The 27,433-nt window shown below is 39.6% G+C and overlaps 1 pseudogene; it reads right to left on the bottom strand.

Moving 5' to 3' along the window:
• Positions 1 to 2,653: 2,653 nt before the first annotated feature.
• LOC108717473 lies at positions 2,654 to 27,209 on the bottom strand (annotated as a pseudogene).
• Between the last annotated feature and the right edge of the window lie 224 nt (positions 27,210 to 27,433).

Here is a 27,433-nt window from a genome sequence, read left to right as displayed (position 1 = left end):
GTCAGAGTGTTGGGTCGAGGAAGCTCTTTGGCATTTTGTATCTCAGAGACCAAAAGCAATTGTATTTGTTTTATTAACCATCCACTATAATTTGGTCGATTTTCTTGTAATGATGAATCCAGCATAATGATGTTTCACTAATAACTAGAAAGGACCGCTTGAACTTGTCAACTGGTCGTTGTCGCTATCATTTACCCACTTACAATCTACTTAAAGGAGAAGGAAAGGCTAAAACTAAGTAAGCCTTATAAGAAAGGTCCACCTAAATATACCAGTAAACCCTCAAAGTAATGCTGCTCTGAGTCCTCTGTCAAAAGAAACACTGCATTTCTTTCCTTCTATTGTGTACTCATGGGCTTCTGTATCAGACTTCCTGCCTTCAGCCTAAACCTCCTTGCCCTGGGCGTGAGCATGCTCAGTTTGCTCCTCTTCCCTCCCCTCCCCTTATCTGTTATAATCTGAGCCCAGAGCTATGAGTGAGCAGGGAGAGACTCAGGCAGGAAGTGATGTCACACCAAGCTAATATGGCAGCTGCTATCCTAAACAAACAGCTTCTAGAGCTTTTTAGTCAGGTATGGTAAAACATTCTTCAGAATAAATATAGCATTCTAGCCTGCACTATTGCAGCTAATCTATTGGCAATAAAATGCCTCTGTAGCTTTCCTTCTCCTTTAAATTCCTCTCATATTTATATATTTGGTTCCTGGTTTTTCTGTCAAATCGTTTTCACTGAGGATCCCTATATTCTCATACTCATTGTATGCATATGTTCTAACACTTGGGTGTCAGGAGAAGTATAGCATTGATGTTGAGTTTTGCCAGAGCGTCTCTGACACCCATGAAATTATATATTCTGAATTTCTAATCATCTTCCATCGCAGTATTTTCCTGCATGTTCTGGTCTGTCTGTTCATGTTGGAATGTTATCCATGAAATGTGATGTAACAGTGTAAGTGAATGTAGGAAAATTGGGAAAAGAATGGGATTTTCTTTCATGTCTGGACGAACTACACTCTGTTAAAAATGGTCAAAAATCTTATGGTGATTCCAATCCCACTTTAATCATTCTTGTACTGTCATTTGTAACCTGATTGTTTCCAGTGTATATAAGTGTTAATAGAATCTTTCTAGGTTTGATAATTGGTGAACAGTGAGTCCAGTCTGCTGGATGAGGGACTGAGATATGTTAAGTAGTCTCCAAATTAGACTTGTTATTGCAAAAACTAATCTTATTCTCTAAAAAAAAAACCTCTTATAAAGTAGGACATGCCTATACAATGAGTGGTACTTGCCTTTATTCAGGAAACTTCCTTTATATTAATCTCTTTGTGGTCCTTTTATTTTTTGTTGTTAAAATGTGTTAAAGGGGTTGTTCACCTTTAAATTAACTTTTCAGATTTATAAACGGTCGAATTGAAAATTAGAATTTTTAAATTCGAATTCCAAGTTTATTTTAGTCTAATTCGACTAGGGAATAGTCCAAATTCGATTTGAGTTTAAAAAAAATTCGATGTTTAACATGTACTGTCCCTAAAATCTGCCTAATTGGTGTTTTCGCCTATGGGGCACCTCCTACAATCAATTTGGAGTCGTTTGGTGGACTTTTGAAAAAAGAAAAATTCGAATCGAATTGAATTCGATTTGAGTTTGCGGTTTGATCCTATTCCCCCGAATTTAAAAAATTTGGATTTTTTAATAAATTTCGTTTTTTTTCGATGTTTAACATGTACTGTCCTAAAAATCTGCCGAATTGGTGTTTTCGCCTATGGGGCACCTCCTACAATCAATTTGGAGTCGTTTGGTGGACTTTTGGAAAAAAAAAATTTGAATCAAATTGAATTCGATTTGAGTTTGAGGTTTGATCCTATTCACCCGAATTTAAAAAATTGGGATTTTTTAATAAATTTCGATTTTTTTCCCAATTTCGAGTTTATACGAGTTTATGAGAGTTTTTATAAACTCCCATAAACTCTGAATTTGACCTTTGATAAATATTGTGTGACGTAGAGAGATATTCTGAGACAATTGGGTTTTGTTTTATTATTATTTGTGGTTTTTGAGTTATTTAAATTTTTATTCAGCAGCTATTTAGTTTGCAATTTAAGCAATCTGGTTACTTACAAGGCATTCGTTTTATGGATGGGGCAGTGATATTTGATAGCTGGAAAGAGTCAGAAGAAAAAGGCAAATGATTAAAAAAGTATTTTAAATGATGAAGACCAATTTAAAAGTTGCCTAGAATTGGTCATTCTATAACATACTAGTTAACATAACGGTGAGCAAACCCATTTAAAGTGATTGCAGCAGGCCCTCATAGACCCAGGATCAATGAAAAGTAATACTTTAGCAAGGTGCTTGAATGTTTTGTGCACAAATGCACTTCTGAAGCCTATAACTGAGTGTATTTGTGCATGAAATTCAAACGGCTGTTTGCATAATAAAATATCAGCTTTCGTTTACTTACTGCTTACTGTTGCAGTCTTTGATATGAGTTACCTCCTCAAGCTGTAGGTCGGACATGCACACCTGGACCCTGCATGACTTCTGGTTATATGCACATTATAGTTTCTTTCTCTATATTTACTGGGTTAAGGTGGCCATACACAAGGCTATAAAAGCTGCTACCTTGGACCCTACAGACTGAGCCAACAGCTTATTGGACCCTGTATGGGGCCCTTCCAGCATTCCTTGAAGGTGGCAGTAGCTCCAAGTTTTTTCCCCACATGTGGCTGTGGCATTCTGCTTCCTCTGCAGTTATAACCATGCTAATTACATGTACACCTTTGTGTTTTGATGAAGCAATGTTTCCATTTTTGAGAATATCACACACACAAAGAAGGAAATCTGCAATGTATTAAAATAAACGAGTTTACAAGCAGCAAACACTGGACACCTACCGTATATACTCAAGTATAAGCCGACCCGAGTATAAGCTGAGGTACCTAATTTTACCTACGAAAACTGGGAAAACTTATTGACTCTAGTATAAGCCTAGACACAACTACAGCCCTGTCTCCCAGCAGCGCTCATTCCGCCAAAGCGACCCCCCCAGCGATCAACCAGACTTCTTTGCAAAATTGATGGTGACAGAGAATTGCCAAACGGATTACTGTGTGCATTGTCCCACTGTCCCACTACCATGTGCAGAGGGTGCTGTGTGATATTGCCATCACTGTTAATCTTTCGTATAACCAACAGAGGGCGCTGTGTGATATTGCAGTCACTGTTATTCTTTCATATAACCAACAGAGGGCGCACTGTTATTCTTTCATATAACCAACAGAGGGTGCTGTGTGATATTGCAGTCTCTCCCCAAGTGAACTGTTGGTATAGGAATGATTAAAAGTGACTGCAATCTCAGCTACTGCCCGCTGACCCGAGTATAAGCCGAGGTAGACTTTTTCAGCACATTTTGGATGCTGAAAAACTCGACTTATACTCGAGTATATACGGTATGTTCCATACATACTGTTAATACAATCAATGAGCTTCTGTATATTTCAGTTGGTGATTTAATACAGATTAGGCCATAAGGAATAAGAACTCATTCTCCCATTTTAAATGAGTAACCTTTTATCCCTTTAATGGCCCCTAACAAAGGCAAAGGCACATTGGTGCACCCGTCATCTTATTAGCATTGCTTATAAGCAGCAATGGGACATAAATGATTAGCTTAATTAGTATGAGGTGACTATGATGATGTCAACAATTACGAAAGTCTTTTGATGATCACAAAGCAGACATCAGAACACGTGGCTGATTAGGCAGAAAACAGGATGGACATCACAGGTTTATAAAAAAGATGGTGCTGTGTAGGGGAGTGCATGATTTAGAATGTTAAAGGATACATGGATACGAATATGAAGGCTTAAAGGGCACCTGTTGGCTAAATATATTATCCCCAACCAAAAGTGCTGCTAATCGAGACCACACTCCAGTTGGGGGTAACAGTTGTTTTTTTTTTTTTTTTATTGCCCCCCTCCAGGGAGCTCCCATATGGAGCAGCCATGTTGGGGCACACAAATTCACATAATGAGTGAATGCTTCAATGTGCCCATTATTTGCATGTGCGTGATGTCAGAGGTGCATTTAGCATGCGCTCTGACTGACATGGGCTCTCACTGGGAGCTCTCTCCCGGTGCGAGTGTCCTATCCCTGGCGGGGGGCAATTATTAAAAAAAAACTACTGATACCCCCAGAGTGTAGGCTCTATTAGCCTGCAGCCCACACCTTTGGTTGGGGATATTATATTTAGCCAACAGGTGCCCTTTAAGAAACAGAAGTGCATATGTCACTCAACCAAGACATGAGTGTGGTGCCTCATGTACGGACAAAGATAATATGGCCAGCTGTTACTGACCCTTCAAGGAAACATTCATTTTAACACAAAAAACTGAGTTTTATTTTTATGCCATCCACTTTCTTACATTTCTCTTACCATGGATTATGCCTTCCTCTGCCCACTCCTTTTCTTTCTGGGTTACTGCCTCCCGAGTAAGGTTCCCTAAATGCTCCGAAAGTTTCTTACTGACATTAAACGTGTCCCGATCTTCTGATGACAAAGCATGATAGGGAGTATGGGCTATTCTTTTATCCTGAAAAATGTAAAGCTTTAAATAACATATAATGTGGTGTTACATGGGATCTTTGTCCTGAGCATCCTCACTGCTTGGTAATGAACTAGTCCAAAAGAGGCAAATGAAAGAGAGGTCTTATCAATGTTTTTAAAGACATTTGCATACACGAATTAAAGTATAATGCTTGTATATAACCTGTACAAACTATATTTGGGTCACCAAAGAAATTCCAAGTAATGACCCTTGTGTACCAGAGTAGTATTGTTTTATATTGTGCATTCATATAAAATAGAATTAAAACATCTATACAATCAGTGTATGAAACCATACAGCAGCACAGGGTTGTTCGAATCCTATTTTCCAGATTGTGATTGAATCATAAACTATCCTGTCTCTTACAAAGGCTATCTGGTGTACATCAGTAACACTGTAATGGGTAATTTAATCAACTGTGTGGTGACCTGAGTCACAGTAGTCATAACAGTCATAAAAAAAGAATTACTATATTTTATGTCTGACATGTGAGTTTAGAGTATGTGCCATATTCTAGGCATATACTGTAGGTTAATTAATTCTTAGGCTATAGAATCCTCCATCAGGATATGAAACTGTGAAGGTCACCCAGGAAGGTCATCCAGGATGGTCAGGTCAATATGAACAAGCATAAGTCTTCATTTGTGATTTATGTGTTATGCATTCAGCCGGCAATGTTGGTAGATATGATTGAACTGCAGGAGTGGTGGATATTTATCATAATGATTTTGTAAAATATATATTTTTTTATTATGCAATAAGAAAATTATAATGTCATAATAATATTAATATACTTTTTTGCAAATTATAAAAATATGGCCCTTTGCCTGTATATTATTTTGCTAATCCTCACCTAATCTCTGGCACTCTATATTGCAGGGCTGCTATAAATGTGCAACCCTAAGCATAGACATGAGCACAAGATAAAACTTAAATGATCAAAACTGCTTAAAACATAACCATCTGTATAAAACAAAAATACAAATCGGCCTTCCAAATTCCTCTGGTCTGTACCTGAAAATATTTGTAATAGGCATAGTCTGTGCAGGTCCAGATTCGTGGAAAGGCCACCGAGGCACGGGCGGTAGGATTTTAGGGGGGGCATGCTGCCCAACCATACCCACATTGATTCAAAAATACTAGGGATGTGCTGGCATTACAATAATTTTTAAAATTGCCTGTGTGCCAATCTCTATTGCTCTGGTCCCGATGATGGAAATTTACCTATAAGCTAAAAACACATTAGCAGGCATTGTGTAAGATGGTAGAACTGGCAAGCACGATGCATGTTATCAATGATTGTGTAGTCTGTAGGGTTCATTTACTAAAGGGGGAATATTAAAAAGATATGACGCTGTACACCTTGACTGCCAACCCAGGAGCCGCACCTGCCACCTGCAGGTTAGAGTCCTGCATAAGATCAGGTACCCGTGGAATACCCGTAAAGTGGTCGGGTTTTGGGCCTGAGTGCCTGATTGTGCGGTTAGTCCTGGGGTATCCCATCTGGGGACCCTGCTATGTTGCAGAACTGGTCCCTCCTACCCTCTCCTGAGTTTGTGGTAAGATTTCTTTCCTTACCTAGCGGAATAGGGTACCGTGTGCTGCCACGTCCGGGTAAAAGTGATGTCACTTTGCGGTAAAAGGTGACTTCCGGTTTTCATGGGTGCTGGGTCGGGGAGCAAGCAAGCTGTTTGCCAGTTGGGTCCTGTAGTGGGTCTGAGTGGAGGGGCATAGTGGGTGACGGGTGCAGGTCTGCACGTCTGGGTCAGGCATGGGTCTGTCAGATTGGGCCAGGCCTGGACTGAGAACTAAAATAGGCCCTGGCATTTCAGGTACACAGTGGCCCAATTAGCCCACACAGAGGCCCAAACAGCCCCCAACAGCCCACTAAATACTGAATATCTATGGCACCTTATAGCAGCCCCTCTGGCATTTGCCAGAACCAACAGATTGCCAGGCCTGGATCGGGCCCATGCAGCACTCTACTGCAGGTATCAGAATATGGATTTTCCAGTACAGGTACTAAATGTACAGCATTGATCAAGGACCTGTAGGCACCAATACCAGGCAGGCCAAATCAATGAGTCAACTCTTTCTGCAGCTTGCCTTCAGCAAAGCAATGAACTAAAAGCTGTAATGCTATAAGCCTGGGTGAAGTTAGTCATTCTGCCATCTGTGTTTACCTTTTTAACCATTATCCAGGTTTTAGAGAGGCATCCATGTTTACTAAGCATGCATCCAATTTTATTAGATTGAACCCATAATAAAAGCACTTTGCCTTATGTTCCCTTCTGTATACAAAGTGTTATATGCCTATAACTTAGACAAAGGTTTTATGGGTTTTTTCTAGACCTTCTAATTCCCTTCTGCTGATGCCCTTTGTCCTATCTGTAATGTAGCTTTATCCTGAAACCAAGGAGGGCATCACAATAAAATGATTATATATAAAATATTTGTTTTATTGTGATGAGGGCAGGGCAGGAGACCACTAAGGGTAGGACTACGCGGACGTTTTCGGCATGACCCGACCCGCTGCGACAAGTCGCATGCAACGGAAAAAAGGTAAAAGATAGAAATTTCAGATTAAGTCGCAGCATTGATCCGACGAGACACAACTGTCGGATGCAGACGCTGCACGTTGCGTCTGCATCCTACAGTGGTGTTGAGTCTCTATTTCTGTTGCATGCGTTTTGTCCCAGCGCATCGGATCGCGACGAAAACGTCCGTGTAGTCCTACCTTAAAACACTGTGCACTCCATGAACTATTTGCCAGTTTGCATAATACAATAAAAGGTTAATGGAAGGTGTACAATTCCTCATTGGAAACTGGCGTGTTTGCCTCTATCTTATTGTATACTGATAAAATGACCTTTCCATGTGTACAATGAGTAGATTTCACTGCTGATTGCAGCCCAAGAAACCACTCACAGATCTGCCATTAGCCGTAAATGGAAAGAAACCCACACTAATTCCTGGCAGGAGTAGGAATAAAAAATCTTTGTGTGTCACAGCCCTTATGGCAGAACTTGGTAAAACTCTTTCTGTTGATCAGTTTGCTGTATAATTGTTAATCTCCAGCATTTAAATTTAGCTAGCAGTAATTGTTTAATACAATAAGGAATAATTAATATACAGGTATGGGACCTGTTATCCAGTATGCTTGGGACTTTTGGTTTTACCCATACCTTCAATCTACTAAAATATTATTTATATATAAATTAAAACCAATATCAGGCTTTTTTTCTCATTACAGAGAAAAAGAAAAAAAAATGTAAAATTGTAATTATTTGATTTAAATGGAGTCTTTTGGGGGAGATTGTGTTCTTGGGATTCAGAGCTTTCTAGATGATGGGTTGCCAGATAATGGATCCTGTATATTTATTCTAATTAAACAAGGTTGGCACATTATATTTTTACCCTATCATAGCAATCCGTTCAAGTGATGTTCTTCCCTTCTCATAGTCATTATTGACGGCCGCACACAGGGCACTGCCCACTCCTCTGCTGAGTGGCAGGTTAGGGTCTGCTCCATTTCCTAGAAGTTCTTTTACAGCCTATGGCACAGTGAATTAAATACTTAATTCCTCAAAGAATATAACTGTCTTTATTCCCTAAAGGGCATATATAAAGGCAAAAAAATAAAGTCCCATTTTTACTTTCTTTAATGAAAAAGAAACCTATCTCCAATATACTTTAATTAAAAAATGTGTACTATTTTTATAAGAAGCCTGACTGTATGCAGTGAAATTCTCCCCTCATTTACTGCTGTGGATTGGAATTGTCAGATGGTCCCTAACTGCTGAGCAGGGAAGCAATCATACTTATGAACAGCAGGGGGAGCCCCCGCCTTACTTCTCAGCCATGCAGAACTCAAGCTGCTTTGTTTATGACGATCCCTAAGCAGCCCAGACCACACTGAGCATGTGCACAGTCTTAATCTTGCAAAGATGTTGAAGAGAGTTACAAGATGGTGACCCCCTGTAGCCAACTTTGAAAGCATAAATTATTTGTTTGATTGGGCTTGTGGTGCAGTAAGTTCATGTTTATATTTAGTATACAAAATACAGCATTTCTAGCCTTATTCTATTTTAGACTTTACATGCCCTTTAAGGCATTACCTGCCAGCTACAATGCTCTAATTTAAGCTTGACCCGCCCCTTGGGTTAGAGGGTCGTTTGCACAACACCAGAGCACTTTGATTGGTCAGCAGGTAAAAATGAAATCATGCAAATATCCCTGACCAGAAAGTGGCAGACTTTATAGGGAACAGAAGTGTGTTGTTATATTTAATGGCTGTATTTGGCAGGGGCAAAAGAATAAGAAAGAATTTAGGACTCCAAATGAAACGAAAAACAGCATCTGCTGCCACCTGTAAGTATCAGTTTAACTCTGGCAGAACATTTTGGGTTCTATGAAAGCACAGGCTACATCATTTACCGTGTATGGAGCAATGTTCTAAGAACAGAACAAAGGCACAAAGAATTCGACTTTGCACTTTGCCCCATATAACAATCCAGCCCCATACTTACATTTGTCTACGTAATGCAAATGAATTGTCCCTAAGGAAAAGTTGAAGTGCGATTGAAACAGAATTATTGGACAGTACTTGATGGGCTATTTCAATACATTGATTTTGTGAGTATAATATGAGACCGGGTTTAGAGTAAAGTTTGTGAAATTGTGTCCTATCCTGGTTTTCATACCCTTCTCAGACTATCCTCTAATGGTGACACAGTAAATGGAGACTTTGAAGTCCCGGGGCTAAGCATGATATTGGCACCTATTCTTTGTGTGGTTGAAAACACTTGAGCTAAGGAAATTACACTATATATTTATATTATCATTGTTTCTCACATGGTTCTTGTTTGGAGCCGGCCAAGTTAATTTGACGGTTGAGGAGAAGCCAGAGGTACAGATTAGAGTGGGAGTGGGACTAACATGGATTTGGGACTCAAAAAGATTACAGGGATATTTTCACACAGAAGGGATACGTACAGCACAATCCCAGCTCCCACTTTTCCATACAAAGCAGTTCTAGAGGTGCAGAAACTATGCCCATATTATATTTGGTATTTAAATCTGAGGAAGGGAATGCTGTAGTGCCTTAAACTGCTTCTTCCTAAACTCCATGCTTCATGCTTTCATTCTCCTTTATTCTTTGCATACTAAGAAACCAAGGGTTGAAAACTCCCTGATAATCTCACTTGATAATTTCCGCTCTCCACAGCCAATGAAAAGTCCAGCAAGGGCTTGATACCCATAGTGTGTCTACTGCCATAAACCGGCTCCAGGAAGTGGAGGTACTGTTCTTTTACTTATCCATCACTAGTTAAAAATATGCATCATCTTTGACAGACTCAACTGCACATGGCTCTATGTATGCAAATTATTCAGCCGTGGCCAGTTTAAGCATATATTGCTTCATCATCATCATCATCATTTATTTATATAGCGCTGTCAAGATACGCAGTGCTTTACTGCAGTTATAGCAAACAGGTAATAAATGGTGGATAACAGACAAGGATTACAGAGTACAATAGGGTTTACAAACTAAAAGGTTAGGGTACAATTGAGACATTAGGATTATATACTGTAAACACTTTGTAATTTTTGATACAGCAATGATTAATTAAGGTACATCGAATAGGCCTCTTTAAACAGATGGGTCTTTAAGGAGCGCTTGAAAGTTTGGAAGGAAGGAGAAAGTCTGACAGCTTGTGGCAGAGAGTTCCAGAGAAAAGCAGAAGCCCGAGAGAAGTCTTGTAGACGAGAATGGGCAGAAGTGACCAGAGGAAAAGTGAGGCGAAGATCAGAAGCAGAGCGTAGGTTTCGTGAAGGAGTGTATTTGGAGATTAGAGATGAAATATAGGGAGGGGTTTCATTATTAAGGGCCTTGAATGTGAGTGTAAGTAATTTGAATTTGGTTCTAGAAGAGATTGGGAGCCAGTGAAGGGACATACATATGGGAGCAGCTGATGTTGAGCGGCGAGCTAGATGAATGAGTCTAGTGGCCGCGTTTAGAATAGATTGGAGTTGTGAAAGGTGACTTGTTGGAATACCTGCGAGGAGTAAGTTGCAGTAATCAAGGCGGGAGATGATAAGAGACTGAATCAGTGTTTTAGTTGATTCTGAACTGAGATATGGTCGTATTCGAGCAATGTTGCGCAGTTGAATAAGGCAAGATTTTGCAAGTGTTTGAATGTGTGGTGGAAAAGACAGATGAGAGTCTAAGATGACTCCTAGGCAGCGTGCCTTGCTTAAGGAATATCTTGTGGGAAAGGTTTGGAGATGAAGATGAAAATGGTTGTTAAATATAAGAAAGAAAAAAACCACTGCAGTAGTTATGTGACCTTATCTGCGAATAAAAAAGGTCCACAGGGACTTTTCCAAGCAAGATGACATAAAAACCCAAGAGACTATTTAGTTTGTCTTCACCAGATATGTCTCTGTGGAGTATTCCATATTTATTTAAGGCCAATAACACATCCCCATGAGTATGTGGTATCTGTGAATGTACTGTACCCCGTCATATTCATATTCATATATGTAATCTTTGTCTCCTGCTCTAGCATTGGGGTCAGCGCTGCATGTAACAGCAGCTCTGTAATTCTGATCCCCTCTGCTCCAGGTAGTGTCACAGCCAGATGAAGGGGAGTAATGGTTCCATGCTAGGAAAAGACAAAAGTGTGTTGTTAAAGGGCATGTAAAGTCTAAAATAGAATAAGGCTAGAAATGCTGTATTTTGTATACTAAATATAAACATGAACTTACTGCACCACAAGCCTAATCAAACAAATAATTTATGCTTTCAAAGTTGGCTACAGGGGGTCACCATTTTGTAACTTTGTTATACATCTTTGCAAGACTAAGACTGTGCACATGCTCAGTGTGATCTGAGCTGCTTAGGGATCATCATAAACAAAGCTGCTTGAGTTCTGCATGGCTGGGAAGTAAGGCGTGGCTCCCCCTGCTGTTCATAAGTATGATTGTTTCCCTGCTCAGCAGTTAGGGACAGTCTGACAATTCCTATCTACAGCAGTAAATGAAGGGAGAATTTCACTGCATACAGTCAGGTTTCTTATAAAAAATTTACACATTTTTTAATTAAAGTATATTGGAGATTATATTGGTTTCTTTTTCATTAAAGAATGTAAAAATGGGACTTTATTTTTTTGCCTTCCCATGCCCTTTAAATACACTCACAAACAACAACAAGCACAAATTATGTAAATGATGTGTTTGAGAACATGACAATATGAAGATACTTTATTGCTAAGGTAGAATATAAGTTTTGATTACATAATATAACATATTATGTGAGCTACAGATGTCAAATTAATCACAAAAATTCACAAAATAGGCCCACTACAGCCTTTTGCATCAATGGAATGAAACAGTTGTATTAACACTGCACTAAGGGGTGTCCAGAAAAAGATCGAATGGCTGTAGGTTTCCCAAATACTTTCCCACCACTGTACTAAAGACTTCCCACAAGCTATGCTCACAATGCAAACATCATGACTCGGACATCAAAAAAAATGACCTTTGTCACAAGTTGTATATCAGTTTGAGCCCCTCGTTCCAGGAGTAACTGAACAATGCTGACATAAGCTGCTTTAATTGCAAAGAAGAGAGCATGCACTGGTACTCTGCACCTACTAGGGTCTGCTCCATGGTGGAGAAGTAGCCAGATAGTATCTCCTCTTCCCTCCACCCTAGACAAAGTAAAACAACATAGTTTTTTTGCTATCAAGGAGATATATATATATATATATATATATATATATATATAGAATCCCTCCAAATGACGGCACTCCAGAAGTAATCACACTTGGGTCAGTAGGTATCGATCATAAAGGTTTATTTAAGTGGACCAACGTTTCGATACCACACAGGTATCTTCGTCACCCTGACGAAGATACCTGTGTGGTATCGAAACGTTGGTCCCGTCATTTGGAGGGATTCTGCATGTGTTTAAAGACTGGCACCCGGCCCTTACAGCATTTATGGTTGTGCGTTCCTGCTCGTGTTGATATATATATATATATAAAACCTATTAGCCGGTGTCGCATTATACAGGCAATCTCAACCTTGGTAGCCAACACTCAGCCCCAAGCAAGTGTGCAGGGTATTGACATGTCTGTACTACTATTCTAAACAGGTCCTGGCAATTACAGATCTAAAGGTTCAAACATCCCCACACAGGCCTTATATAAAGCACAAGTCTAAGGCAGATTATAGTAGCCTCTCAAGCAGTTTTAAAGACTGTCAGTTCTGGCTTGCCTATAATGGGGGGCTAACAGAGCAAAATCAAATAAAAGGGAGTTAATAGTGATTAATTTTACATGGCCTAATAGAGGTTTTATTTTTTTTTAAACTGTATAAATAGTAATAAGGATAACCAAATATATTGTTTTTATCGCAACAGACGGTAAAATTCTAATGGCTGAACTACATGACCCCTACACCATGTAATTTTGTGTGCTTATATACAAGTATATTATCTACATTCTAGCTATTTACACTACTCTGGGGTGGCATCATGGTACTATTTATATTCTACTTTAAGTTTAAAATCAAGGCTACAGAAGGGAAAGGAAGAAGGGTATGTTTCCTACCTATGAGGACTGGAGGCTGGAGAATATTCTTGCCCTTCTAAACTAGGACTGGCATTATTAGTAGCATCAGAGAGAGAGGTGCAGTTTTCATGATGAGTGCATATCTGATGGGAAGCCATTCCTTTTTTTTTTACTGCAAGTTGGGAAGTCTCCAGTTCTGAATGCCCATAAATAAATAAAGAACATTTAAACTCTGAGACATAAACTGTATAGGGAGAATTGCCACCCTAAAATATTGTATCAGTGCAAGACTCTACCCATTAACTGTAAAAATATGTACAGTATGTATGTAACTTTCCAACATACTGTATATTAACTACCCCTTTCTTCTTCCCTGAGTTTGACCGTGATTATCCCTTCAGTTCTCATTTAAAATAATTTAACAGAAGTCAGATCTCCTCTAGATATTTATTTAGTTGGCTTGCAACATTGTTTTCAGAGTCAGAAAGACAGCCAGACACTGTTACGGTATAGGACCTGTTATCTAGAATGCTCGGGACCTGGGACTTTCTAGATAACGAATCTATCCGTAATTTGCATCTTCATGCCCAAAGTCTACTAGAAAATCATGTAAACATTAAATAAACCCAATAGGCTGGCTTTGTTACCAATAAGGATTAATTATATCTTGGTTTGGTTCAAGTACAAGGTACTGTTTTATTAATAAAGAGAAAAAGGAAATCACTTTGATTATTTGGATAAAATGGAGTCTATGGGAGAGTTTAAAACAATTGAAAATATGTACTTAGTGTACATTGGTAATTAAAAGATAATTGCATAAGGCCTAATTTATGAATGTGTAAATGCACAAAATTATTGGCATTGAAATGCTATTTGCAAAGGTAAATTAAAGGTGCAGTTTGATTATTTGAACCCAATGTGCAAAATATAGGATGCATGTTACCATGAGTAACAGTTGTTACCTTCAGGGCAATCTTTGCATGTTGCATGTACATGCAGAACGCATGTTCTGCATGTACAAGCAACATAGAAAGATTGAGCCTTTCTGAACAGAGGTCCCCCTGTCACCACTATAGGTGGTACATGCACAGTGTTTCCTATAGGTTACTATGGACACTGGCACAGCAGTCAAAACATCTAGTCTGCCGTTAGCCTCCAAGGTACCAAAATGAGAGCAATTTCAAATTTAGCTTGCAGTCACTATATATCCCTGGACTTTTTCAACATCTGTACGACCCAAAAACATATTTTGCACTGAGGGAACATTAAATGTTAGTGGCCAAGTACTGCTTTGTATATAAAAAGACACAAAGACATTTCATACACAACTTGTAAATCACAGCACAGCTACGGCCAAATGGAAAAGATAAATGGCAGCAGTTATACCAGGAATATCTGGAAAGGGTAAAACAATTGCTCATAGGGGATAGAAACCCAGGAGCTATTCGTTTAATGGAATATAGAAAAGTATGACGGGACCTGAAAGGTGTCAGGGCAAGCCATGGTATTAATCACCAATACTACACATTTATTTGCAACACTAAAAGCCTTTCTGCAACACAGAGCTGAATACAAAGGGCAGCTTTCTTTTATATGGCACAAAACACATTATGTAGCCAACCTGACAGAACATGTTTGCTTGTCTCCAGCCCAAATGGACCTGCTGGGCTGAACATTTCATTCTTTGCTGTGAAACCCTTGATATTTAGCACTAGCAATGGTTTCTCATTCCCCATTTATTTAATTGGATTCTTTTGTTAACCTCTATGTGCTGCTCACTGTTTATAATTAGATTTTCATAACGCTGCATCCATTAGTCTGCATTAGTTTCCCTGGCACACAGGCCGTAACACTGACCTCGCATGGTGGGAGGTTCCTCTCAGGCACATTGGATCGGAATGATTTGGCACTGTAGGCAAGCAGCATTCACAAGGACAAAGCTGAAAGGCCTTCGTCATTGCATTTATTAACATCCACTCCTTTGTCCAGAAGAAGATTAATTATTTTATTGTGACCGTTGACCTGCAAAAAAAAAAAACAGAATTGATGTTATTATGAGTGATTTCAGGCTGTGTGCAACAAAATAGAGGTCCTGGTTTACCCCCTACCAGGAACATTAAGGCATTGTGGGCTGAGAATTGAAACCTAATGGAATGCAGATTGTGCCATGTCTGTGCTGCTTTCCTCTATACTGAGAATGTTTCTGGATATGTTGTATGTGCATAATTATTTATATGGTACAATACATACACATATTTTGAAGTATTAATAGCTTTTTATTTTTGTTTTTCTTCAACTACATGTATGTAATGACAATTTAGGATATTAGAGTGAACCAGGTCAGACTGAACTGCAACTTATAGTGGTCCTGAGAATACAAACATTTTCACAAGCCTTATTTCATTTTTTTTAAAGGATACTTTTTATTGTTTTTATTCCCAATTGAACAGTAAAAACCATAATAGAAAAAGAAACAAAAAAAAAAACAAGCATATAAAGGGTTCAGGTAAAACAGTAGATACAGTGGGGCTCATTTATTAACGCAGCGCAGCGCTAAAAAGAGCGCAGTGGCCAGACATTTGCCCAGCGCATGCGAGTATTTAATAATGTAGCGCACGATACCTTAACAGTGCGATTTGTGCGCTAATGTAGACACAAGACAGGTGCGACGTGTGAAACTGCGTATCAGCTGTCGCAGTGCTTATAATAAATTGTGCGCACAGGAAGATACCGCAAAGGTAAGGATTAGTTGTGCTCATGTATGAATGCGCTGCTTTAATTAGTTGCGTCACATATTGCGCATATTGCGTTCACTTAGACGCATCTGCATTTGTTTCTGTGCTAATATTTGTTTGGTTGCAAAGGTGTTTAGCCTACCTGATACCCTTAAAGGAACCTTGGTCAATATAAACATGTTGGGTGGAAGGCGTGGTTAATATGCACTTTACAAGGGTTGTTCATCTTGAATATACTAGCGCAGCTGGGCAGGAATGCGCATTTTGAAGAGCGTTACTATTACGCCACGAAGAGGCAGGCGTAAAAATTGTGGTGCTGTTGCCCGGGTGCAGTTTTGCACATATACAGACGCAAATCTGCGACGGCCGCAGTGCAAGCGCATTGTAGCCACGCCCACAGCCACGCCCCTAACAACCACGGCATCGTTTGCGACATAAATGCCCAATCTTTTGCGCAATGCGCATAAACAAAACCATCGCAAAAGCTCTGTGTTATGCGCAATATCACGCAAATATATTAGCGATCACACTTGTGATGGCGCAGACAATCTTTTGCGTCCACTTATGCGCTGCGCTGCTTTAATAAATGAGCCCCAGTGTGTCATGTAACCTATATGGTTTTGGTAATTGAATTAAAGTTAAAGGGCATGTAAAGGCAAACAAATAAAATCCAATTTTTACTTTCTTTAATGAAAAAGAAACCTATCTCCAATATACCTTAATTAAAAGATGTGTACCGTTTTTATAAGAAACCTGACTGTACGCTGTTCTCCCTTCATTTACTGCAGTGGATAGGAATTGTCAGATGGTCCATAACTGCTGAGCAGGGAAACAATCATACTTATGAACAGCAGGGGGAGCCCCTGCCTTACTTCCCAGCCATGCAGAACTCAAGCAGCTTTGTTTATGACGATCCCTAAGCAGCCCAGACCACACTGAGCATGTGCACAGTCTTAGTCTTGCAAAGATGTTTAACAAAGTTACAAGATGGTTACCCCCTGTAGCCAACTTTAAAAGCATAAATTATTTGTTTGATTAGGCTTGTGGTGCAGTAAGTTCATGTTTATATTTAGTATACAAAATACAGCATTTCTAGCCTTATTCTATTTTGGACTTTACATGCCCTTTAAGGATCAAATTGAAAGTCAGGCTTGGTTTACTGTAGAGGTCTGAGAATTCCCATGTGAGTCTCAAAGGGCATTGACTGTCCTAACTTCAGCAAGATTGAAAGTTGTTGAGGCTCCCAGCCCAGATTCCCACCAGGGGCTCCAGATTTTATCGAATTTTTTGTAAATACCTCTGACCCCATAGGTAAATTTAATGAGAGGGATTGTGGAGTTGATCAGGCGGATACAGGAGTCTCTAGTGGGTGGATTAGGGTTCATTCAGTGCAACACCACATTTTTTTTTTTTTGGCGTAGTATAATAATACCCTGGTTCTCAAGCGGGCCTGATGAACCAGGGTGGTGATAACTTCATCTAGGATTCCTAGTAGGCAGAACGAGGGAGACACAATATGTGGGGATCCCAGTTCCGTGGCCATAGGAGGCTATGGTCGGGCATTCCCAGAGCATGTGGAAAAAGTTGGCGTGTTGGGTATTACATCAAGGGCATTGGTTGTGGGGAGTTTTCCCCATGCGTTTGAGCTTAACTGGAGTTATATATAGTTGGTGAAAGAGTTTGTAGTGGATTCGTCTATCTTGTATTGAAGTAAGGGGTTTGTATATATGCTCGGTGGCTTCATCCCAAGTCTTATTCCATTTTTAATAAAAATTTAATAGAACACCTGTCAGTGGGCCCTTGATATAATATTCTCTGGTGAGCCCCATCAGGCCCAGTCTGACACTACAATGAGCAGTAAATGTAGGGTGCCCATATGATGAACACAGATGAAACCTTCAACCTCATGAGGAGCATAATGCCAATTTATAAATGCAACATGTTGGGCCTCTGGCAATGTAAGGGTATGTGAGTCTATGGCTTTCCGAAGGGACAAAAATATCCATTAAATCTTGGATGCCCAAACTATGGTCTAGCTGTTGCTGAACGACAGCTTTCCAGGGGGTTGGGGTGCATATATAAGGCAACTAACTAGTTACTGATGTAGAATTAATATTGGACATTTTCCTCTTTATGTTGAATGCCAAAGGCAAATGCCTGCTCTGTTCTGGAGAGCTATTCTGTATATATTACTGTAGCCGGGCCCTTAAGACCCACTGGTTTGCTTTTTGATATAGTCCAGTTGTTTGATTTCCATATGTACATGTTACGTATGTGCTCTACAAGTAAATGCCACAACGATGGCTGGATTTATGGAATCAGGAAATGTACATTAGAACTACTATAATTTCCTTAACTGTACACGATTATGTTCTGAAATAACACTCACATATTCCACTAATAAAGGGAAATGATAGGGTGTATCCATGGTGAGTACTCGTGGGGGTGAAGGTGACTGCCTGTAACAGGGTGATTGATCTGATTGATCGTTTATGGATAAGCTGTGTCAGGCGACAGTATTACATTTATTATCAGATGGAGACAAGTCCTTGAATGGAATTGTGATATATCACTGGGAAGGGCAACATTGTGATATTACCTGCATTTTACTCATTTGCAGTAGCGGACACTTGGATAAAGTACAGCTCTGGAGGAATGCCATTACTGATAGGAGTATGATTATATGTGCAAGAGGGGGCTGCTCACTGAGCTGTGGCAGTTGGGGGGGGGAGATGCCATTAAAGCTTGTAAATCACATTATCTTATTGATTCTGTATTCTAATGATAGATTTACATGACAGAAAAAAGTAGAATTATGAATAATTCAAATGCTTTCAGTTGTTCTAGGTCCTCTTCTGAGCATTTTTATCATTTATATTTATTAGAATTTGGATTTTTATTATGTTCAATTCATTTGTTCTTTGCCTGCATCCTGTACCTCCAACCCTTAAATGACTGAATATCTATCTCTCATTGTTTCTGTACGACAGCATATTGGTTGCTAATTCTTTTAAACAAATACCCCTTTTGGGCCAGATAAAAATCTCCTAGTGTCATTTTAACTGTAACAATTAGTGATGGGTGAATAAATTTGGCAGGCTTGAATTGGCAGTGAATTTCCGCGGTTCGCTGATGGCAAATAAAACTCGAGAAACTGGCGCAAAAGTTCTACGGTGAAAATTCACTGGCATAAAAAAATTTTGGACGCGCGTCAAAAAAGTCGCTCGCATCAAAACCGCCGCACGTCAACATTATTCGGACACCCGTTGACTTTAATGTCATTGTCAAAATTGAAGCCAGTGCCAAAATTTACACGGGGGTCAAAATTCGGTTTTCGCAAATTTTTCGCCGTTTGTTGAATTTCGCAAGAACGGGACAAATTCGCCCATCACTAGTAACAAAGGGTCTAATTGTACTTGTATGGCACAGCACTGTGAAGCTTTCCCCAAATATGTATGATTTCTGAATGTTTCCTTTTGGAGTTTGGACAGTCTGATTATGTAGAGGCTCATTTTGGGAAGAAAACTTGGGCTTTACATGGTTGGTGACACAAAGGGCTCTGTGATACATTTTCGGGGGCAATGATGCTCTGATATATTGTGATGCACTCAAGCTGTATCATTGAAGCACATCTTTCATATGGAAGTAGGCTTACAGAACATACAAAGTACATCTGCAAATATAAGTGCCATGTTTTTTACCCAGAATGCAGCATTTTCCCCTGAATTCCAACATTGTTTTGGTCAACAGGGGAGAAGCACCTGACATTGCATATGATGGATCATCATTTATGCAGGAAACAAATCACACTGAAAGTCCAGCTGGCATCATTTTCAGCATACATTAATGTGTGCGCGACCGATTTTTTTTGGCACATCTGAGCTGCACTAATTAAAGGAACCAAAAAATGAAAGTGTTTTAAAGGAATGGCAATATAAGGTATTGGTGCCCTGCACTGGTAAAACTGGTGTGATTGCTTCAGAAATACAGCTATAGTTTATATAAACAAGCTGCTGTGTAGTCATGGGGGCAGCCATTCAAGCACAGGATACACAGTTGATAGCAGATAAGTTCTGAAGAATCCCATCCAATCTGTTATCTGCTTTCTATCCTGTGCCTTTTCTCCTTTTTTATCTTTGAATGGCTACATAGCAGCATGTTTATATAAATTTTAGTAGATTTTCTTAAAGGAGAAATCAACCTGTGGGGAAAAAAACCCTACCCCCCACCCCAGGTAGACCTCTGTCCCTCCTCCCCCGAGGCTAACTTCCATCCCCCCCCCAGGGAAATGCCCCATACTTTATACTTTCACCTCTGCGCTGATTCTTCCAGCGAAGTTCCACGCGTCCATCTTCTGCATCCTCGGTAAACTGACTGGGAGATCGGTAATTTCCGTGTAATTCCGCGCATGCGCAGTTGCACAAACTGGCAAACTGCTCCAACTGCTCATGCACAGAAATACTGATCTCCCAGTCAGCTTACAGAGGACGCAGAAGATGGATGCGTGGAACTTCACTGGAAGAATCTGCGCCAAGGGGTAAGTATGGAGTATGGGGCATTTCCCCGGGGGGTAGTTAGTCTGGGGGAGGAGGTCTACCTGGGGTGGGGGGTTGGGGTTTTTTTCCCCACAGGTTGATTTCTCCTTTAAGCAAACACACCAGTTGTATCAGTAGAGTTTGCACATTCTTTTTTTTATTACTTATAAACACTTTAATTTTTTTTAGTACATTATATCTTTATTACTTATAAACACTTTCATTTTTAGTGTAACTGTAAACTGTTCCTTTAATGCGGGCTGCTGTAGGAACCCTGGAACTGGCATCTGTTTCAGAGGTTGTAGCTGCAGGGTTCCTATGCGTCAATAAGCAAAGCAGTGCTCAGTTTAGAACAGGAGGCTCAAAGAAGGCAGCTGTGCCAAATCCAACTATTTGGAAGTGCATTTTGATGCAAGTACCTTCAATGAATGGGATTTTTCACACAACTGACTGTAGGACCTGCAACTGCTAAGTAAATGGCCCCTCTTGTGTTTAGCATATTTCTTCAATAATTATACAGTAATATATTGTAGTTCATATGCACCATTTCCAGTGTTTCGTACCCACATTCTAAGCTGTTAAATCACTTGCATGAATAAAGAGCAAACTGTCCTATGTACCGTAGTCCATGAAAACTACTGCCAGGGTGCACCACTTATTATATGTATTTAAAATAAATCTGATCCCAATAATTTACTCTGCTTATATCTGCTGTCCACATTAACAAAAGGAGGCACTCTTACTGCCTTTGTGGTACACTGTAATAAATGCCATTTAATATATAATCAATCTGCAATTTTTTTTTTCATATAAATCCCAGCAAGAAACAGCTATTACTGGTGCAGAGGTAACTTTATTGAAATGATATTAAAGGGCATGTAATGGCAAAAAAAATAAAGTCCCATTTTTACTTTCTTTAATGAAAAAGAAACCTATCTCCAATATACTTTAATTAAAAAATGTGTACCATTTTTATAAGAAAAAGTGAAATTCTCCCTTCATTAATTGCTGTGGATAGGAATTGTCAGATGGTCCCTAACTGCAGAGCAGGGAAACAATCATACTTATGAACAGCAGGGGGAGCCCCCGCCTTACTTCCCAGCCATGCAGAACTCAAGCAGCTTTGTTTATGATGATCCCTAAGCAGCCCAGACCACACTGAGCATGTGCACAGTCTTAGTCTTGCAAAGATGTTTAACAAAGTTACAAGATGGTGACCCCCTGAAGCCAACTTTGAAAGCATAAATTATTTGTTTTATTAGGCTTGTGGTGCAGTAAGTTCATGTTTATATTTAGTATACAAAATACAGCATTTCTAGCCTTATTCTATTTTAGACTTTACATGCCCTTTCATAACTAAAGAAGTATGGCCTCATGCAATATGAGCGTACCCTGACCTCCAAGTGCTCACAAGAGGGTGTTACTACTGCCACTTTTTTATAGGTTGCAGATTAATATCTGGAGAGCCAGGACAAATATAGAGACCCAAATGACACATACTTTGAATTGTAAATGTTCCAGTGCTCTGAGTGGCTGCAGGGTGGTAGAAAGTGTTAGCTCTTGAGAACATCCCTTAGCACTCTGCAATCCTGAAAGCTAAGAGCTTTGTTCAAGAATAAGCTTACACAGGCTGCATCCTGATTTAACAAATCCCATTAAATTTGCAATTGTCAGGATCATATAAACTCTGGCCAGATATCGCTGTCCACCGAAACCACAGACAAAAAAATATAGACCGACTGAAAAATGGCATTCAAACATGAGTTTCCCCTATATCCAGTACTTACCTGTGGCTACAGTTTATTAATCCTTTAAAGAAGCTATGATTTAAATATAGCAGTTCTGTCAACTAAATGTCATGTATTTCTAGACCAGGAGAAGTGTCCCACTTCAAGGGAGACATTTATATGGAAATCTGAGCACTATGAGCACATACAACATTGGCACTGTGTGCTTTTTCCATTTCTTGGAGCTGTTTTCCATGTTTTATAGTGAGCCAAGTCATATTTCATGTTGCCATTGGCTGTGGTCAGAACTGGAATCGTGTGGCTCTTAAGGTGCACAATTCTAGCTTTCTTTAAATGGATATTAAAGCAACTACTACTGTAGTTAGTCTATACATTAATGGCCAGTAAAGCCTATAAGGAATTAACAACCATGTATTCTTTAGATATTAATTGATACACAACTTTAACATTTCATACTTTAGAAAGACGGCTTCAACAGAGGGTATCACAGGTTGTTGTGGCTTACTATCTCCAGTGGCAAAGAAAAAGGAAAAACAAGAACACCACACCCATAATATCCCTTCCATTTATATGGTTACCTGAAAAATGCTTCTATCTATCAAAATTTATATCATAACTCTTAACACGGTGCAGTTAAACAGGAGTCCGTTTCTACAAGATCACCATTACACAATTCCTCTTCTGACAATATCTTGGTGCTCAGTATAAAGGTTCTGCACCCTCCCTATATTTTATACAAGACAAATAACTCTGCAAGTGATAAAAATGTCTGCATGTTTATTATGGGATTTGCAATATTTTGGCGATTGCTGCAATTCGCTTATTAAACATGTAGTAGTTGTCCTGCTCTGTTGTGCCAGTAATTTGTCTTGTACATACGTTTTGTGTATCACTGTGCAATTGCTTCTTTGCTGTAGTAGAGAATGCAAGCGAGTACAGGAATTACACCTGCACCTTAGTGGGTATTGATGTAAATGGCACTGTGGTGGATATTTAACATACTCAGATGCAGATCGGTAACAGCAACTTGCAGTGACACATATTTTTGAGTAACATTTATAATTTAGCAGGTGTAGTACTTCAGTCCTGGATCAGTATGGAGCTGTCAACTAATGTGATTTTATGAAGATTATGCAGTAATTTGAAAGAACAAAATGAAACCAATGGTGACAGTGATGCATTAAGTTTAATACTCACAGCAGCAGCATGAAGGGCTGTATAACCAGCCACAATCAAATGCGCCAAATCATGTCTCGGAATTCTGGAAACAGCATGGAAATCCCCCTCTCCAGCCAGTATTCTGGGCTGTTCCTGTGAAATAGTTGTAGTTTGGAATGATGTTGTATGCAAAGTAAAACTGTCAGCCTTTCAGCTACAGAAATATCATCCACAGTATTTAATGAGTACCCTGTGGGGTGCACTCATCTGTTAGAATCCTGTGGTGGTCGACTTCAGATTTTAACATATGGCAGGGGGACACAGTTAATAGTTGCACAAGCCCCACAGGTCCCTGGTTATGCCTTTCAGTCCTTGGCAAAATAAAAGCATTGCTAGCATTGTGTTTTTTTGTGCAGCTCTTTTTACCCAACTGTCATTGATGGCCAGCATTCATGCACATGTGGTATTTAAAATCAATAAAAGTACAGTGAGAAAAGTGCAATTTCTAGCAAAAAATGTGGTATAATAATGTTGGCGGCGTACTATATTTGCAATATTTTGTTGCAAATCTGAGACACATCTGCTGTCCAGCATAATTTTCAATGTTCACTATACAAGTGATGTCTGTGCCAAATCCTTTGGGTGCAAGTGTGCTGCACCTATTGACACCGAATGCAAACGAACCCTGGAACTACTGCTTGGTCAGGGGGTGGCAGTGGCTACAGGGTTCCCCCGCGTGTAAATAAGTGCAGCGCCTGATTCATAATGGAAGACAGGAAGGATTGAGCATCATCAAGCACAACTATACAGAAGAGCAAAGAGCACAGTTTGAAGTACCTTTAATGAAAGTGGTTTTAAAAGCAGCTTACAGCAGGGAAAAGCTCGAACTGCTCTGAGAACGTAAATGTTCCTTGTACTGTAAGTTGTGTTTTGCTATATGAAGTACACCCTACCCTGTCACTTAAACAATGCACAAATATAATATTCAGATAAATAAGTTGCATAACCCCTCCCTATAAAAAAGACACAGCAGAGGAGGAGGCCAATCAAGAAAGAGTTCGAAAAGAGTTTTTCGAAGATAATGCAGCTTGAAAGGTAATTCATTAGGACTGTTTGTTGAATGGCAAAAGTATTACTTGATCTGTAAAGACTGCCACAAGCTGCTGGCAGCATTATAGGTTTCACATTCAAGTAGGGCACATCACTTTTGTAACATGTAACATGTACAAATTGTGCAAAAAGGGGGCTTAATATGGGATACCTCATCATTGATAAATGTGGGTTACAGTCTTTGAATTATCTGAAATCATTCTTTGCAGTTGGTCAGTTATAAAAATCAGAGCCCACTGGCATTAGGGCAGTGTCAGACTGGCCCACCGGGGTACCAGGAAAACTCCCGATGGGCCAAGGTGTCAGTGGGCCCTCCTGCTTCTAACCTTTTGGCCTATTTCATGGTCATTCTCTATTTCTTTATGAGTACAAAGAGGCTTAATAATGGAAGAATAGAGTATAGTATGTAGAGAAAAGAGACTAGGAGAAAAAAAGGGGTTGAATGAGGAGAGGAGGTATAATAGTTTGGAAAGTGAGCCCTCAGTCTAAGGTTTTCTGGTGGGCCCCTGGTATCCCAGTCCAACACTACATTAGGGAGAGTTGGCAATAGTGATCAACACATTTTTGTGAAAAAGACGCCCATAGACTCTAATGGGCAAACATTTGTCACGCACCAAAAAAAATTGCCACCCATAAACTCTTATGCATTTGGCGAATCTGTCGCCATTTTATGAATTTTCGGCAAAGCAAAATGGTTCTGATTGACCCATCACTAGTTGGCAGCTGTGTGTGTGTCAAGGACTCTTGAAGCCTTTGCACAAACAATGGAATATACCGTTCTCGTTTGAGGCATTGCAAACAATTTCTAACCTGACAAAACTCATTCTGTATTTATAAGTCAATATTTACCTGTACTGTGCAAGTGTAAACCCATTGCATTTGTCTTTGAACTGACCTGTGCTTGAGAACATGCATTCGGATTTCATCCAGGTCATTGATACAAATTGTTCTGTGGGACCCAGCAATTGGTTTGTGTGCGCTGGATCTCTGTAGAAGTGTAGATCAAAGTGTTGATGTTCAGAAGGAGTGAGGGGGAGATGATCAGTGTTTGTGTAATTGGAGTATTTTTTATCTTGCAGCGTATAGTTATCTTCCAGGAGAAGGACCCTGTATCTATGCAATATAGTCTTCTGACTCTGGAGTGGGACAATCATTTTCATATGATGCCTCTTTAGACTGCTGAAGTAGCTCTAGCTAACAAGACACAGAAGGACATCCAGGCACCCAGTGTCGGACTGGCCACTGGGATACCAGGAAAACTCCAGGTAGGCCCAGGTATCAGGGGGCCCTCATGCTGTTAAACATTTGGCCTATTTCATGGTCATTTCCTATTTCTTTGAGAACAAAAATACTAAATAGATGGAATAATAGATTACAGTATGTAAAGAAGAAGAGAATAGAGGTTGAGTGAGGAAAAGAATAATATTAGTACTGAGAGTGGGGCCCTGGTCTATGGTTCTTTGGTGGGCTCCTGGTCTAAGGTTTTTGGATGGGCCCCTGGTGTCCCAGTCACTGCAGGCACTAGAATACATAATCAAATGAGGTGGCAGCCAATCCAAATGTCTACATCCTGGCAACTATCATCGTAGGTCTCAATTCCAGGCCCAGATTTGTACAGGCAATGAAAAGAAAAATAGACCATACACTTATAAAGGGACATACTCTTTTTAACCTATTGTGCAATAGTGAGGGGTTAGAATTTCCATCTGTTGAAGAAAAATACAGGTCATTTACAGTAAGATGCTGCTAGCAGCTGGTGAAACAAGGCACGATACCCAACAATTCTCAAAATAGCCATATACAAAGCAGCATTAATAAAAAATACCTGTAGAAACCACAAAACAGCAGCTGTGACCATTTGTGCCTCCGCACTCCCCCATGCTACTTTGTACTTTGTACATTTGCCCTGAATTTTTTAAGGTGAAGAATGTCATTGAGATTATAGCATGCCATTTCCATGTCCAAATTTCCAAATCCACTGAGAAATCTTACTAGGCGACACACATTTTAAACAATGGTTTAATGACAGTTACTGACCCTTAAAGGGGACCTGTCACCCAAAAAAATTATTCATAATCCTATTTTATCACATCAGTAAGGCAAAATGAACTTTAATTACACTGTATAAATTATTTTAATCTTGTTTCCTCCAGTCTGGGAATTCATAATTATAGCAAGCAGGCAGCAGCCATTTTGTGGACACTGTTATTAAGACAAGCCTTGTATCATCTCAGAATCTTGTTTGTGCAATAGAATGGGGGACCTGATGTCCATCCCCATGCACTGGCTACACAATTAAACGGTGAAGAGAACGGGGGAATGTGGGGAGTGAAGTGACATCTAGGAAGTGCTGAATGGAAAGTGAAAGTAATTGCCTGCCCCGCCTCTATGCCCAGACATAGAGGAGGGGACAGACAATAATTGATTGACAGCCGAGATGTTTAAATGAGCTTTCAACAGCTACGAATGCTTTAATAAAAAATTGAAATTGGATTTCATGTTTAATTTGAAAAGGACTTTTGTACAGCTTTTTGTATCTGGATGACAGGTCCACTTTAATTGGGAAACTGGGTGGGTGAACATGCGTTGCCAAATCGAGCCACCAAAAAAGCAGATCCATGAACGTATGGCCATCTTAAGTCACCAAACAGACCCACTCTTTCTGGCCAATTAACAACACTTCAATTGCAACATCATATACAGACGTTCCATTGTAATGTACCACATTGACCATGGCAAACTGCTCCCCCGTATAACTCAGATACTTTGTATTGAAATAAATGCTTATAATTCAACTTTTTCATCAATGAAAATGTTACTTTTGGTTTAACATTACCTTTTAAGAAAAAACATTCCAGAAGATAACAGATATTGCACCAAACTTGTTTGATACGTTATTATTTTTTGTATTTGTTTAATGACAAAACAATTCTCTGTAGCCGGGTCTTTAGTACCAGT

Source organism: Xenopus laevis, chromosome 5S (assembly GCF_017654675.1).
Source record: "Xenopus laevis strain J_2021 chromosome 5S, Xenopus_laevis_v10.1, whole genome shotgun sequence".
Taxonomy (NCBI): Eukaryota; Metazoa; Chordata; class Amphibia; order Anura; family Pipidae; genus Xenopus; species Xenopus laevis.
Note: the sequence above shows the minus strand (reverse complement) of the source record. Positions and strands in the feature narration are given on the sequence as shown.